This window comes from Diuraphis noxia, unplaced genomic scaffold (genome assembly GCF_037042655.1).
Source record: "Diuraphis noxia isolate RWA-SAM2 unplaced genomic scaffold, SU_Dnox_SAM2 contig0004, whole genome shotgun sequence".
Classification (NCBI taxonomy): domain Eukaryota; kingdom Metazoa; phylum Arthropoda; class Insecta; order Hemiptera; family Aphididae; genus Diuraphis; species Diuraphis noxia.
This window is the reverse complement of record NW_028301714.1, coordinates 71,240,775-71,256,930: the sequence shown is the minus strand read 5'-3', so window position 1 is coordinate 71,256,930 and position 16,156 is coordinate 71,240,775. Positions and strand designations below refer to the sequence as shown.

The 16,156-nt window shown below is 31.5% G+C and overlaps 1 protein-coding gene across 13 annotated transcripts in view; it reads left to right on the top strand.

Moving 5' to 3' along the window:
* The window catches only part of kek2 (leucine-rich repeat, immunoglobulin-like domain-containing kekkon 2 protein), a 325,751-nt gene that overhangs the window by 115,012 nt on the left and 194,583 nt on the right, over window positions 1-16,156 (top strand). For 11 of the 13 annotated variants that reach the window (XR_016191396.1, XM_015517998.2, XM_089225635.1 and 8 more), the window contains one exon: window positions 590-652. The exons of the other annotated variants lie outside the window; for them this stretch is intronic. The gene's annotated coding sequence lies outside the window, so the exon portion shown is untranslated. The remainder of the gene's footprint in view (window positions 1-589; window positions 653-16,156) is intronic. 13 annotated transcript variants of the gene reach the window in all.

The window sequence follows — 16,156 nt, the reverse complement described above, 5'->3', positions numbered from 1 at the left end:
ATAGCACGGGTCTGAAATAATTTTGTTTAACCATAAATACATTGGTCCATGCTAAAATTTTTGTTTTAAATTAAATACGTGTTACAACGGTAATTTCTGATTATTATGTAAAAAGGTAGGTGTATAAACATTAAGTTATGGTGTACATCATATAATTTAAATTATATTCGAAATTACTTGTTTCGATTTTTTAGATAATTGTTTAAAGTTCATCGTTTTGAGTAACTGACACGAAGTGTAACAAAATACATAAATAACTTTGGTTTTCATGTAAAACGTCCCTTGGAAAATGGATATATTTCAAAGTTTATTCAATTAATAACTCGAGTGCGGGAAGTAGAATCAAATGTACAATGTGGATATATTATAGTGTTCGATAACATAAATCATAATATTATTGTATTATATTACGTAAGAATAACGATCGTACGACAAACTTTGTTGTTGATAAATATTTTTATAATAGTGATAAAAATAAATTCTATATTTCTATAATATCCGTACTATAAAATATAGTATAATACAGATAAATAATTTTTTTTCGTCAGTTTGGCGCTCAATCTCATATATACAGTTTTGTGCGTTTCAGATCCGAGTGTATCGACGCGTTCATAAACAAAGTATTGAACTTGAGGCCAGAAGACATCTGTCGGTGAGTATTTTCCAAGTTTGACGGTTACTAGTTGTTTTCATAAGAACATTATAGTTTGGCTGGGGAATAATAATATTAAAAAGTGTGAAACTTTTATCGCGTCAGCAACTGGAGTGAGCCAAAGCATGAGCGCATATAGGCATCACGAAAATATGTTTCACCAAGATTATAAGTTGTCTGTCGGTGGAGAAGTATTTATTTTTTCCTCCAGTGTGGCAACGGAAACAGGTTATTGATCGAATGTAGTGTACCGAGATAAATTACTGTAACAGCGGCTGATGGGTAAAGGTGTGGGGTCGTGTAAATTATAACTGTAATAATTTGGCATGAAAAATATAAGAGAGTCTGTGTGAGTTAATTGCCAATTTTTTTTGACCTGTGGAAATATCGGTTCGCCATGTTTTGCGATGGTGAAGGATTGAACTTGGCGGGTAGGTATATGTTGGACGGGAAATTTCAGTTTTTACCCTCGGGACATGAAAAAAAATACTCCAATAAAAACATATAATTTTATTAACGGGCAGGTTCGTTTTAATTATTATTTCGTGAAGAATAAAAAAAATAAATAAAGAATCACAGCGGTAGGCAGTTCTTTAGTCGACTGAAAACTAAAAGTCTGTTTATTTTCGTCAGATGAATTTCGTGCGCCATTTTGGAATCCATTCACATGGAATAAGCTGCGTTTGTTCGTTTTCTTTTTTTTCTGGTCACATTGAAAAAAACCCTTTTTTGGCTTGTCCATAAATAATATGACAGCCATACATGGTACCTTACACTATAGTCAGTGTCGCCACGAAAGAAAGAATCTAAGGAAAATCACATACATTTTGTGTACGAAAAAAAATAGCATTAAAACGATATTATAATTTTTACGAAAAAAACATATCATGATTACGACTATTTAACCATATACCTAACTATAGGTTTTAAACATCCCTAAGTTAATTTTTGTTTGAATTAAAATAAATTATAGGTTTTACAAATTTTAATTTAAAGTATATAAAGTATAATAATCATTAACAAACGTGAATCGTTCTCTGAATACTTACACTGAAGATAAAATGAATATCCTAATAATATTAATTTCCCCAAAATTATTAATGTATAATACATAGTTAAAAAAACAAAAACACAACTAAAAACTCACTATGACTTTGCAATGCTATTGTTTCAAATTGCATACGCATTAGTTTTTCTCTACAGAAGATTCATATCGATATCAAACGTTTTAATTCTGTAATATATCAACAGAGAATATATTACATTCGTTGAGAGGCCTTTGAAATACAAATTAAGAGAAAAAACAATTATCAAGAGCCTTTAAGGAGACGAAATTCAATTTGATCGGAAACGATTCAGTGCCAACATAATCAAGGTTAATCTACGAAAATCAACTGGTAACGTCAATATTTGTTGTTGACACTATTAGAATAAAAGCAACGGTGAAATATTTCAATTTAAAATTAAAGCGATGAATCAAAACTGAAATAGTGTGTACAACAATCACTACCTTCATCCGTCATTGTAAAAAAAAAACCCCCAATCTAAAATAATGATAATCAAAAGCGAAACTTTAATCATGACAGTCGTGACATTAATTTTGTGTATAATTTTACTATAATGTGGACCAATGGACCAACACATTTTGTAATTTTGGTATCGAGAAATAATGTGTCTAATAATGTATCATCTCGAGAACTACATCATTATATGTTATTATAGTATGATACTAAATATATATATATAATGGTAAAACTGAAACATTTTACGCTATTTGGAAAAACTGTGAAATTATAATTTTCTTTGGCCATTTTCCACTCGTTCGGCTAAGTTTATTTCTTCAATATACAATAAAATACCACTTTGCGTTATATATTCAAAAATATAATATAATAATAATATTATACATATTATACATAATAAATAAAAATATTTTATGTTTCATTTAAACACCAAGTTCAAGAGCAATAAATTAAACGAGCGAAATAACTGCGCAGAATTCAGGGAAAATAATATAATATGTAACAGGTGATTTTTACCCCCGGATATTTTTACCGGGGGTAAAATTAACCTAGGATATATTTAAAAATTCAAAATATGTTAATATTTCGTACTGTTATTTTTGTCGAAATGTATTTAAAAAAAGAAATATTTTACAAAAAGTTTTGATTAAACATTAATTTATTAAATTTGATTTATATTCAAAACATACGCATTGAATATTATATCAATTTAAAAACTAAAGCACTAATCACAATTAGTTAGAGAAATTTATAGTTGTTGTGTAAATAATTTAACGATTTCATAAATTGTTGAACTATTTCGTTAATTTTTTGTATGATATTCTCATGGTGCTCAATATGATTTATTACAGATTGTTCATGATCCCCTCAGAAAAATGATTAGGTTAAGTTATTGTGAATATATCTGTGAATAAGTAACTATAAAAATACAGAGTGATTTAGATGGGCACCATCAGGCCATTGAGAAATTATAATGGTAATTAGAAAGCTGACAAAGTAGGTACCTAGTGAAACAGTTAATAAATCTATGGCTTATAAATACACTTACTCATTGACATCCATAGGAATTTTAACACTTATTGTACTAATTTATTTAAATATGAATGATGGAATAAACCAAATAACTAACTTAGAAAAATCAAAAATACTAACACGTATTGGCCTAAATCCCATTCATTCATCACAAGGATCAAGTTGTTATGAACAGACTATAAGTTAAAGTCACTCAAATGTGTCTCATGGAGATCTCGTGCGCAGAAAAGAACTTCTATGTGCCAAATTTACGGAAAACCTCTCACAATGAAGTACATCCTGTTTGTCTACTGTCAAAACCACATAGAAACTAGTAAAAGCCTAGGAATGTCTGAAAATATCTTCAAAAGCCTTTAACAAATCGAATACAGCATCAACAAAAACATCTAATTTTTAGAAATTATTTAAATGAATAAATTAATTTAAGAATTCCATTGACATATTTTGTAGCAGGTTCATAACCTAGTATTTGATGCTGTACTATAAAAGAAAAAATATCGAACATGGACGAATAAGTTAAATATTTTATTTAGGTAGAGTAGGGTATTATGAAACTTAATAATTTTTAATAGAGATCTGCACATTTTACCTATATATTTACATAAAAATCAGTGTTCTAATAATCGTGGTTATTATATTATTTTTTAACTGTATAAAAATAATGTTTAAATGTAATTTAAAATTAGACTTAGAATTCGTTTGAATTAAATAATCTAGAGAGCAAGACCTATATTATTATTGATTTTTTTTCCACTCATTAAGTGAATTCGGTCATTCATGAGTGTAACGGACGGCACGTCATGTAACTGTGTATATTTAATTTATTTTAATGTTTTAAATTTAAAATTTCCAACATCTAGGGTTATAAACTCACAATTAGTTTACGTACATTATAAATCGGTCGGTGGTAAGACAAAAATAACATTATTTACAGTTGTTTACAGTTTTTCGTTTAAGCTTATGTATACATTTATCAACGATAAATGCCATTTGAATTGTTTTTCTTATCGTGATATCTAAATATCGTGAAACCGCTTCTGTGCACATACAAATGATTGGACATATATTTTGTGTGACAAATAGACATAGTTTTGACATAAATGTTTTTCGCGGGCAACCAGATTATATACATCACTCAAAAGAAATTGGTATTCAATCACAGGTGGCAGTTGTATTGAGATTGCTATATAATGCTGGACAAGAAAAGTATTACGAAAATTTAAAAAGTTTTTTTACTTTAATATATTTTAATAAAAAATAAAAAAATAAAATAAAATATGACAACCATATTTGAGCGGTGTAAATCCAAAACGCACTATTGCCAAAATACCGATTTTTCAGGAGAAGCGATTTTCTGTATCTTTTTTCTCTTACTAATGTCAGTTAACTGAAGCCCAACAAACGTCATGTATAACGGGTTACACAGTTTTTTTTTTTTTTTAATTTTAAATTTTTGAATACAAACCCTATGTTTATGGCAATTTGGACTAAATAATAACTTTTGATTTAAATTAAAATATTTAAAAAAAAAATTTAAGTACGTTTTGGGCTAACAGTTTTATTTTTCTATACCTATAGGTATAGAAAAATAAAACATTGGCAATAGTACGTTTGGCATAACATAAAGAAAATACGTTTTGGAATAATTTATGACAATAGTTCGTTTTGGTATAGTTAATGATTGGTGCCAATTATTTTAACATGGGCAATAGTACATTTTGACATAAAACTGGAAAAAGTACATTTTGATTATCTAAATACTAATTAAGTGCATGGCAAAGGTTAGTTTTGGATTAACCAGTCATTTTTAAATGCGTATTTGTCCATAAAACAGACTTTTGATCTATTCTGATGACACCAATCGATTTCTCGATGTCTTTTCCATAAGAATCGATATCTAACTCAATTTTTTTCAATTTTGGTAATAGTACCTACGTTTTGGATTTACACTACTAATTTTTTTTTCATTTAATTAATTTTTTTTTTGACGGAACGAAAAAACTAAAGATTTGTTTATAAAGTCATAGTCGCATAAACATTCTTATAATATTAAGGATGGTGTTTCTTTTCGTTTCAGAATTCACTCGTAACTTTTTTAACGCAATCGAAATATACCAGTATAATATGGGCACCAGCGAACTTCGCATATTATTTATGACATTATATAATGGACTGATATTCATTGAGCTTTCAATGTCCTATATACCTACCGAATGATTTTTGTAGCATTTTACACAGTTGTTTTTGTCAAAAGTTTTTATACTTACGGTACAAAAATTAATCGCTTACTACCTCCACTCATTTCGTCAACTTGCTCGAATATTACACAATATACCTACTCGTTTTTCGTGAAATCATTAAAAAAAACAATCGACGTTGACTTCTACTACGCCAGCCGTATTGTTTTACACTCTGTTTAAACTCCGTAAATCGATTAAATACCATGGCCGAGGTGTGTGACGCTCACGTAATGACTAATAATGATATTTATAGGTGTGTACTTTGACATAGTTACCTACGTCATTACGGAGACGGTTTTAATTAATTTCGTATAACAACGTTTATTCCGACAACGAACCGCCACGTCGATCCTCTTATGAATTACAAACAGTCCTTATCGGTTTACCTCGTGGGGGTTTTAAGCTCGAGAGACTCGCTCCGTGTCGGGGAGTGGAGCGGATTGTGGGTGTGTGCCAGGTATACACGTGTGCGCTGTATACGCGACAGCAAACACTCATCTGTATTCGAAGAGACAAACGCCGTGACCCATTTCTCGCGTCCGAAAATCGTAGTCCATCGCCGTTCGAGTCACGAGGAATTCATAGACGCTATGGAAACAGGGTAACGAGTCGGGAGAAGAGGGTAGACTGCCATCTATAATTCTCGGGTGTCCGAAGTCGAGACTTGAAAATTACATAAGTTATATATTTTACTATTATGATATTGCACGACATGGCGGCCGCATGTTATGTGCACAGCCAATTTCTATCGTCGGAATTCAAAATTAAAGATCGACTAGACGGAACAATCGCGATTAATTCGATGCGGACCGACCACAGCCACCGCCGTCGTCATAAAATACCCTGCAGAGTGCCGACGACGACGACGAGTCGCCGAAACGTGTACGTCCCTCGCGTATCATTATTAATCTGGCGGGGGCCGGAATAGTCGTCACGCGGACCGGAAGAGAATAGTATATATATATGCTACTATTGCAGAAAGTGAATCCCCTACGCGATTCGGGAATAGTGCGCAATATACAACGTACAGACACATTATACATTATATATATATATTACTTTCTAAGACGTCCCCACCACACATCGCTGATAAATGTTCGATCACGGTTTCGGACATTCAGACGCCGCTTGCGGCACTCCGGCACTATACAGATGACGAGGAAAACCGTCAGCGGAGTGAGCGGAAGAGTGGTGGTATATAGTCCGAAAGCGTTATAGCCGAAAAAAAGCTGCTTTCGACCACTTACCATTTAGATGGCTGTCGGCTTACATAATATGTACATATATATTATAACTTAACGACCGTGATTGAGGTAGGAGACCTCGCGTGACGAGATGAGCGGGACGAGACTGAGAAACTTTTATTTGATCGAAGCGGCACACAATGGAATTAACATTATTCGAAAAACCAACACAACCGCCATCCCGTGTGGTCCGGTCGTGGTGAGGCTGTGTGTGGACGTGTGTATGTGTGTGTATTGCCGATCTATGCAGATTTCGCAGCTTAGTGAAAGTCTATTCGTTTTAAGCCGAATAGTATTTTTTATTTTTATTTTGTTTTGTCAAATCGATGTTATGTAAGTGACTGCGTGTGAGAACTTACTACTTCAGGGTCGTAGTAAGGAGTCACCACTGACTGAGCCGGATAAATATATGTGTGTGTGTGTGCGCATTTGTGGGTAAATAAAAAGCTGTCTTTATATAGCATATATATATATATAAATAGTGAGGTTACGAATTAAGAAAGAGGAGAGGTTGGTAGCAATACCGTCTCGAAAGTTAACAACATGCGTAAAACAGCAAATGTCGAGCGGTAAGTGCAAAGGGGTACTACACGACTGACTGTTGAAGTTTATTTGATCTCTGTCCTTAAATATAACGAGGATATGAATGACAACATTAAAGTAATTTACATGCTACATTTATATACAGGCTGTCCAATGAGGATTTACTCATTGCGAAATCACCAGAAACAATGGTGATATCGAAATAATGGTTTTGTAATAAGACCCACGGGGATAAAAACTACCTACAATTATTTCATATTTTAATGTTTTGGTAAAAAAGTTACAAAATATATTTTTTTATTTAATTATTTCCAAAATAATTGACTATAGAATTTTGTAGAGTTTATTTTTCTGAAAATATTGACGTTTCAAAATTTTATTTTCATTAATTTCCTGGTTCTTAATTTTATTTTTAGTTTCGAGAAAAATTATGAATTATTTAACACCGTAATGTTATCAAACATATGATCCACCGAGCCGCGCACATTCCTATACGGCCGGCCGAATACTTCCGTGTTCCTAATAATTATAAACTTACAATCATATTTTATTTCTTCGAAACTAGAAAAAATATTAAAAATCGGGAAATTAATAAAAATAAAATTTTGAAACGTCGATATTTTCAGAAAAATAAATTCTACAAAATGACTATCTTTAATGTTTTTGGAAATAATTAAATAAAAAAATATTTTTTTTACATTTTTTACAAAAACATTAAAATAAATTGAATGATGAAATAATTGTAGTTTGTATCCCTGTGAATATTATTATAAAATCAGAATTTTGATATTTCCATTATTTCGTGAGACATCGAAATGGGTAAATTCTCACGGGACAGTCTGTATATATAATAATATATATATAATATATTGTTATACGTTATTTTATCAGTAGATTGCATCGTTTCAGTACATTGAAAAATATTTGTATCGTAGTAATTGTTCATTGTTCAGATGACTGGATTAACAATTGAAACAGTGTTATTTACACGCGTGTCCGCCATTTATTGGATGTAAGAGAAAAAAATAAAAAGACGAAAATCAATTTAAACCCTTTTCTTTAGTTTTCTGTCTGATTTTCACAGTGTGTATTTAACTAGTTAAACTACACGTGGGACTTCAGAGAATCACGTAATGAAGTGAATTTAACAATTTTATTTATTGTAGCTCAGTATTTCAGTATTTACTTTTACAATTTCATTTCATTATAAAAGCATTCCTTCACGGGCCACAGCATATTATTATTACTATTATGATCTCAATTAAGTGACGTTGAAAATATATACGTAAGGATGAACACTCCAACAGAGAAGATAATAATGTTATAGTCCATACCATAAATTTTTAGCTATATTTGAAAATAATTATCATCTTTAAATTTACAAAATTGATTATTTTGTTCGTAGATAATTTTATCGGAATCTATTCAATCGGACAATAATAATAATTACGTAAAAATGTATTCTAAAGACTTATACCATTATTTATTTTCGAGTATGGTAGTATTATACGTAATACAATTTTATATAAAAAAAAACTAATGATTCTGAGTTCTGACTGAAAAAAACTGTTTAAAAATATTTATTGTTTATTGTTTTTATTTAGACCATAATCCTATACATTTTATACGACCTAACCTATACATATATATTATATTATAATAAAGTATTTCTTAAAAATATTGTATATTCCTCTTAACACTGGTATACATCTTGCATTAGGGGGCTTCAAATCCAGCCCCATTGAGAGCTTGAGAAACTTAGCGAACGAACTACCACCAGACTAAGAAGAATCTACAACACTTTTATCTACACAGCCAGAACACTAATAAACATTGAAAACCCTTCAAATAAATATCTAACAAAAAATATAAAAGAAGCCGAAGATTATCAAATAGACTTACAATCCTTACTAAAAAGAAAACCTCCAAATCCCCCCCCCCCTCTTGGAAAATGTACCTCGATATCAACCTTGAAATATTTGAATTTAAAAAAATAAAATTTTAGTAATATTATGTACAGAAACATTTTTAAAAACACTTTACAAAAATACTCCACCTATAAACATATTTACACCGATGCATAAAAAACAGACCAAAATGTAGGAATATCTATAGTAACCGAAGATTCCACCACTACCTACAAACTTCCTCCCAAATTCTCTATATGTTACAGCCAAAGCAATAGCTATATACACAGCAGTAGTACAAAATAAGATCATAAACAAAGATTCATCGCATAATAAATATATAATACTAAATGACTCTTAGCAGCCTAACTGGTATAAATAATCTGATAAATCCAACAGACATATCCATACTCATTCAAGAAAAAAAATTACGAAGCCCATAAAAAAGGAATAGTGACTTCCTTTCTTTGGCTACCCGGACACTGTGGAATATAGACGGAAATGAATTAGCAGATCAATAAGCACACAAATCAGCCTCATCTAACGACACTCAAATGCTTAATTTACGTACGTGTACAGATTTTAAAAATCTTATCTAAAACATCCTATACCAAAAATGGCAAAATCACTGGACAAAACAAAACACAAAATTAAATTAAATTAAAAAACAATATCCAAATATGGAAAAACCCAGGCATAAACAGGAAAGATGAAACTATTTTAAATCGCCTTCGAATTGGACACACATTTGTAATACATAATCACCTCATGGCTAGAAAACACCATCCTATGTTTGAAACGTGTGGTGTGGAGGTCACAGTCAAACAACTACTCATAAATCGCTACAAATACTCAAACTCAAGATCAAAACATCATTTACCCCAACAATTAAGCGAAGCTCTACAACCAGATCTCCAATAAAACTTCAATATAATCAACTTCTTAAAGGAAATCAAATTATATAACTTAATTTAAGCCTTTATTAAATGTTAAGTATATATTAAGAAAAAAAAATTTAATCTACAACTAATAGCCCAATAGCCGATTTTTATTCGTTTAACAAAAAAATATATAAATTATTGATTTTTAAAAATAAAAACGCTTACAAAATAAACTTTTTCAATATCGAATAACAAGAAACAGTTTACAAGATGACCTTAAAGTGAAGTGTGATGGTAGACTTCAATGTCTGGTTCTTGGCCAAAAAAGTTTTTCGCCATCAAACTAGTCAATAGATATGATACAACCTTTACACAAATTTTGGTTAAGCCAAATTATTTTAAGCTATTAAATTCCAGTAATAACATCATTTTTTATTTTTATCATACCAAAATGATTTATTATTCTTTATATGCATAATTTACTCGCAAAAATATATAATATTTCTAAAACAAATCATTGTAGTGGATCATTTATTCATATTTCAAAATAACTAAGAAATTACAGTTAAATAAATTATAGGTATTTTCTTACTTAATAAGTTATACATTTTGCTTTGAGTTCATTTTACAATCTTTGTATATCATTTACATTCTCCAATAACAAAACTGATTTATTTTTCACTATTCATTTTTAATAATAATACTTATTATATCATTTACATAGTAATATCATCATGAATTTTGAATCAACAATAAATCAAATTGATATTACAGATTGCAAAATATTGTACCTAGTCTGGATTGTTAGAAATAAAATATATTTTGTTTTCTTATAGTTTCGTAAGGTCCCACATAGATATAAGTAAATATAATTTATAAATATTACCTACATATGTGTCGTATAATAATATTTTATAATCGTGTTTATTTTTCGAATCGATGCATCGCCTAGGATTATTGCACAATATTGTACGTTTTCAATTCAAACGTATTATTAACAATTATCAGTCCTCGTTTTCTGGACCACAGTATTAAATCGCTTAATATAAATTTAGAGATGTTTAATATTATTTTAGTTATTGCTATTAGGTACAGTTCTACACAAGTTGAGTTTTCTGACAGCATATTTTGCATTTGGAATGATGTTGAAACGATTCATTGATTACCGGGATTTCAGTTTAAGGTACGGATAATAAATATTATAATATAATATATCGTCGCGATGAGAGCCAATCATCGTTATTATTATTATTTTTTTTATCATGGATAATCGTCTACAGTAATGATATAGTGATTATAATATCACAACGATTACGACATCGTCGACAGTTTGTTGGTTAGAACCGTAGAGAAGTCGGCCCGGCGAAGGATCTCATCATGTCTCCAGTACAATACTCAAAAACGTACCGTTGGTAAAGATATATGTATATGTGTGTATACATATAATATAATGGTAATATATATTATCGCCGTTAACTTTCGGCGGCCACGGTGATGGTTTGGCGTGTTAATCGACTTCAGCGCAATTTTTCTTCTCGTCGATGCTCTGACGTCCGTGAACGTACACCGTTCGCACTTTAATAAACGCCTGAGAACCGTATTTTATATATACGTATACATTGTTAAAAACGCGTGCGTCGTCGTCCTGTCGAAAAGTTCGTGCGTACATTAACGGACAGTGATTAATTCCGTATACGGGTTTTCGAACCAATACCTCAAGTCCTCGACCGTTTACAACCAGAATGACGGCGTCCGTCGATCGAATCCTCCCCAGTACCTATATAAAGCGACTACAACTGTCACATGCGAGTAAAAACTATATGTTTACCCAAAGACGGTGGAACGAGAAGAACCTCTGTGTGAAGATTTTTTAACGCCATGGCACTACTCTCTTATTATATCATGCAGTTTTAGTAATAATAATGAATAATTAATCAAAATGATCGGTGATGCCGGTGGATTCACGTTGTAATCTTATAATCCACACACATCTGCATACATACATACACATCTATATGCCTTTAATTAGTAAACATGATTAATGTAATAAAATAAATTGTTACAGATATAATTATAGTATGTTACTTTAACTATTTTATTTTTATTTTGTCCAATACATTATATACTGCGAATATGCGATGAAAAACAAATCATTTTGTATATTTCTTCTCACCGGGCTCATCACCGGATGAACAGCATTACCAGAAAAGAACTGTTGGTTGCCAGACGTTTAGCACTGCGATCTAAACTGACTTTTTTCTCTGAACATGACTCATAGATTTAGCAACTTCCTCTCGTTTAAAATATCGGCACTCTAGACAATTGGGTATTAAAATATTTTTGACGTATAATCGTGCTTGAGGAGTGGTTGTACCCATTCGGTCCTAGCGCCACTGCCCCAAAGTAGTGTCTGCACGTGTAATACGGTCGTTCTACGCGCGCCTTCTAAGGTCATGACACTTGTGATCTTGAACGATACCACGGTATCAAATGTGGTATACACGGTAATTCCACTACTACACTCGTAATAGTATGTATAACGTATACAGGTACCTGCGTATTATACATTATGTGTCTCGAGAACAGCAAGAACGACCGTAATACGAGTGGTGGCAACTTCGTCTGTACGATGTGCACACGTATATACGACATACGTGTATATATATATATTAAAGCCTATTGTGGCAGGAGTGCAAAACCGTTTCGACAAAATGGATATATTACGTGTATATGTACAGGTATATATTATATATATAATATGCACGGTGGCGCGGGAAACGTGCGAAACCAGGTTAGCCGCGGTAGCGTATAGTCGGCACGAATTTCGAGGGTGAATTTATTACCTGTCGTCCGCCTAGCAGCAGTATCGCCACGCCGTCGTGCTCCTCGCACACGCCATCCCGTCGTCACAGCTAGTGCTCGTCGCACACCCTCGCCACGTGACGTGGGCGGTCGACGAGAATTTATGCTCGCCACCGTTTGACTCTCGGCCTGTAGCACGAATCCAATCCCCCAACATCCCCCCACCCAAAAAAAAAAAAAACCGCTTAAGAGCCATTGACTCTATTCGATCATAAATAATACACTGTATGCATACCAAACATACAGCGTGTGAATGTGTGTTCAATGTGTACAGCTATGGTTGGGGTGGTGTCTTCGTGGTCAGCAGAGCGATAAGCGCATCGCATTATGACAAGGGCGTGTCAGTGAAGGGATATGGTGGGTGATTTCTGCAGCTGGGTAAGAATAAGAGCGTCAAACGTTCAAACCTCAACCAGCCTTCACCCGTTCATCCCTCCGCCACTCCCGCCCAAGCACTCTATAACGATGTCGCTGTGCATAATCCTTTGATCTCGTTAACAGCGGTACGTATAACTTACGACCGATGTGACCGGTAGGCGTCTTTATCCCCAGACTGGTGCAAAGTCAAAGTGCGGTGATGCCAAAGTACAGTGGGTGGCATCGATGTAGATAGTATTATTATCATTATAAACTCTGTGCAAAATGTGAATACGAGACTATTATAAGGTGCCCGAGACATTTATAATTCAGTCGTGGCTGTTCGTATACCATTGTAGTGTTAAATTATTGTTTAATGACGTTATTCATCAAAAAGTGTTTCCGTTCCCATTACAAAACGCCAGAGGTGAAATCGAGATGGTCGGCCAAACGACATCACAAACATTAATTATATTGTGCTTCCGCAATAAGCATCTTTCTTATATATCCATGCATAAAGCTTAAATTTTATTTTCCAAAGCAAAGTGTTTTACTATGTAATTAAATTCCCACATGAAACCTGAATCAATCACTTAACATTTTGTAAATCAAAAATTTTTATTACTCATAGTTAAATTTTAATCCACGAAAAAGGAAAATTACTTTAAAACATTAATAAATTAATGATCAATAAAAACTGAAAAGAAATTCAGAAATACAAATATAAAATATGACTTTGACTGTCTACGGCGCCTCCACCAATTTTTGACAGGGTCGGGGAAAACGACCAGTAAAATATATAAAATATCCAGATAGAGTCGTAGGATCTTATACCTAGATATAATTAATTATTATGACGTAGCCAGAGGCGAACAAACAGGTATCAGAATCTTAAATTTATTTAAATTAATTCAATTTAATCCAGAAAATGATTAGGTTTTATTGTCTACTAAACATTGAAAAATTATGATACCCACAAAATATGTAAATTATGTTCTATCATTTGTTAGCGGAGCTTGGTAGTAGTAGTGTGTTAAGGTCTAAAGTACACAGCGAACTATAACTTTCTTATACAACATGCATGGTGTGGGTTGGTCATAGGCCTTTATAATTATGTGTGTGTTGTTACGCACCTGGTAAATTTTTTTTCACACTATTTACATATGTACATTGGTATGTATTGAATTAGACATTGATACTTATACTTATCTTAAGAATTAAATTACAATAAAATTTAACATACCTATGCATAATATTATATGTTCTTATTTTAAATATTCACTCTTTATACATTTCAATATAATATATATCCTATCTGAATAACGAGCACTTTGAAATGTTGGAATACAACTTGACAACCGAGAGTGTCCGCTATTTGGAGGTTTCACTGTGTATTTTTTTTATTGACTATCAATTGATACATCAAAGGAAAAAACTGCAATCCAATTTATAATCATTTTCATTTTGATCGTTTCGAAACACCCGAGGACATGTTAATGTGAATTTTAACAACACTTGTCTTCGCCACGGTAGTACTTCAAAACATTTTAATATTATGCTCGTTTGTTATTTTTTTCATTAGTATTAACGTTTTTCGTGAAATAATATTCTTATTGTCGGAAGTATTGAGAAATCATGTTAGTGAAGACGGCTGAACTACTAGGTACTTCAGTACAAAATGTCATAAACACTAATCGACCAATGAAAAATCACAGAAAAATAAATTTTCTGATATTATTATGGAAGGCCACCAGACTTCTAGAGCACTGCGTATAATATATTCAAAGAAAATCACTACTGCCAATATCACCAATTTTATATTCATCAACAAAATCACCAGTATTTAAACAATGACGATGACAACTTATTGTAACAGTTGAATCTCAATTATCTCACAGTTATAATCCATAATTTTCTCCAATATAAATTCGTAGACAAGAACAAAACTAATTTCGGTTAAACTGAAAAAATTGTTGTTTCAAAGGCATAATCAATTATTAACTTTTCTTAAAATTATTATATATTCTACAATCGAAAGAAGTTCCAAGTTTGTTTTAATTTAAGTAAAACAGAAAATATGTTGTAGGCCAAGTCATACTTCGTTTTTAATACACTGCTCAATCTAAGTGAAAAAATACTGAAAAATAAGACAGATCTTAGACCTAAACCCTATCTTAACTTATGTAGTATCATGTGGTTAAAGTAAATCTAATTGTTCAAAGTCTAAACACTGTGTTATTTAAAATGTTAACATTATGACAATGCAAGAACCTATGATGTTTTTATAGTTTTATCAAAATGTTTTAATTTACATTCCTTGGAGAACGGATCAATAATATTAAAACTACAAACAAATAACGCAATATTAATTATTAGGTTACAGATTCTAAGTTGTTTTCGCATACTTATTGCGTTTGAAATAATTATTCTATTTTTGGTTTGGTAATTTATCATATCTTTGCTACCCGCCCATATTATGCCATACACACATATTGTTAATGTATTCGCTCCGCTTGAAAATTAAATAAATTAAATTCATTCACTTGAACGATCTCATGTAAATTGAAAACCTGTACTGTAATAATAATAAAAAAAAAAAATCAAATTATTATAAGTGAGTAGTCTCATTCTAAAAATGTATTGCATAGATATAGTTAAATTTAATTTTAATGATATGCGTTGACTGATGAAGACTGCCACTGATTTACATTTGTCCGCTCGTATTTCGTTAATACTCAGAATTATATTAAATGAACCCAAGATGTGTTATTAAAATAATAATTATTGTTATAATATATCATAATAATAAAATGTATGATTTCTGTATAGTAAATATATTGTATATTATTTGTAGCTCGATTTCGTTTCAAATCTAAATTGAATCCAAATTAAATTCTTATTATTTTCAGTTAAAT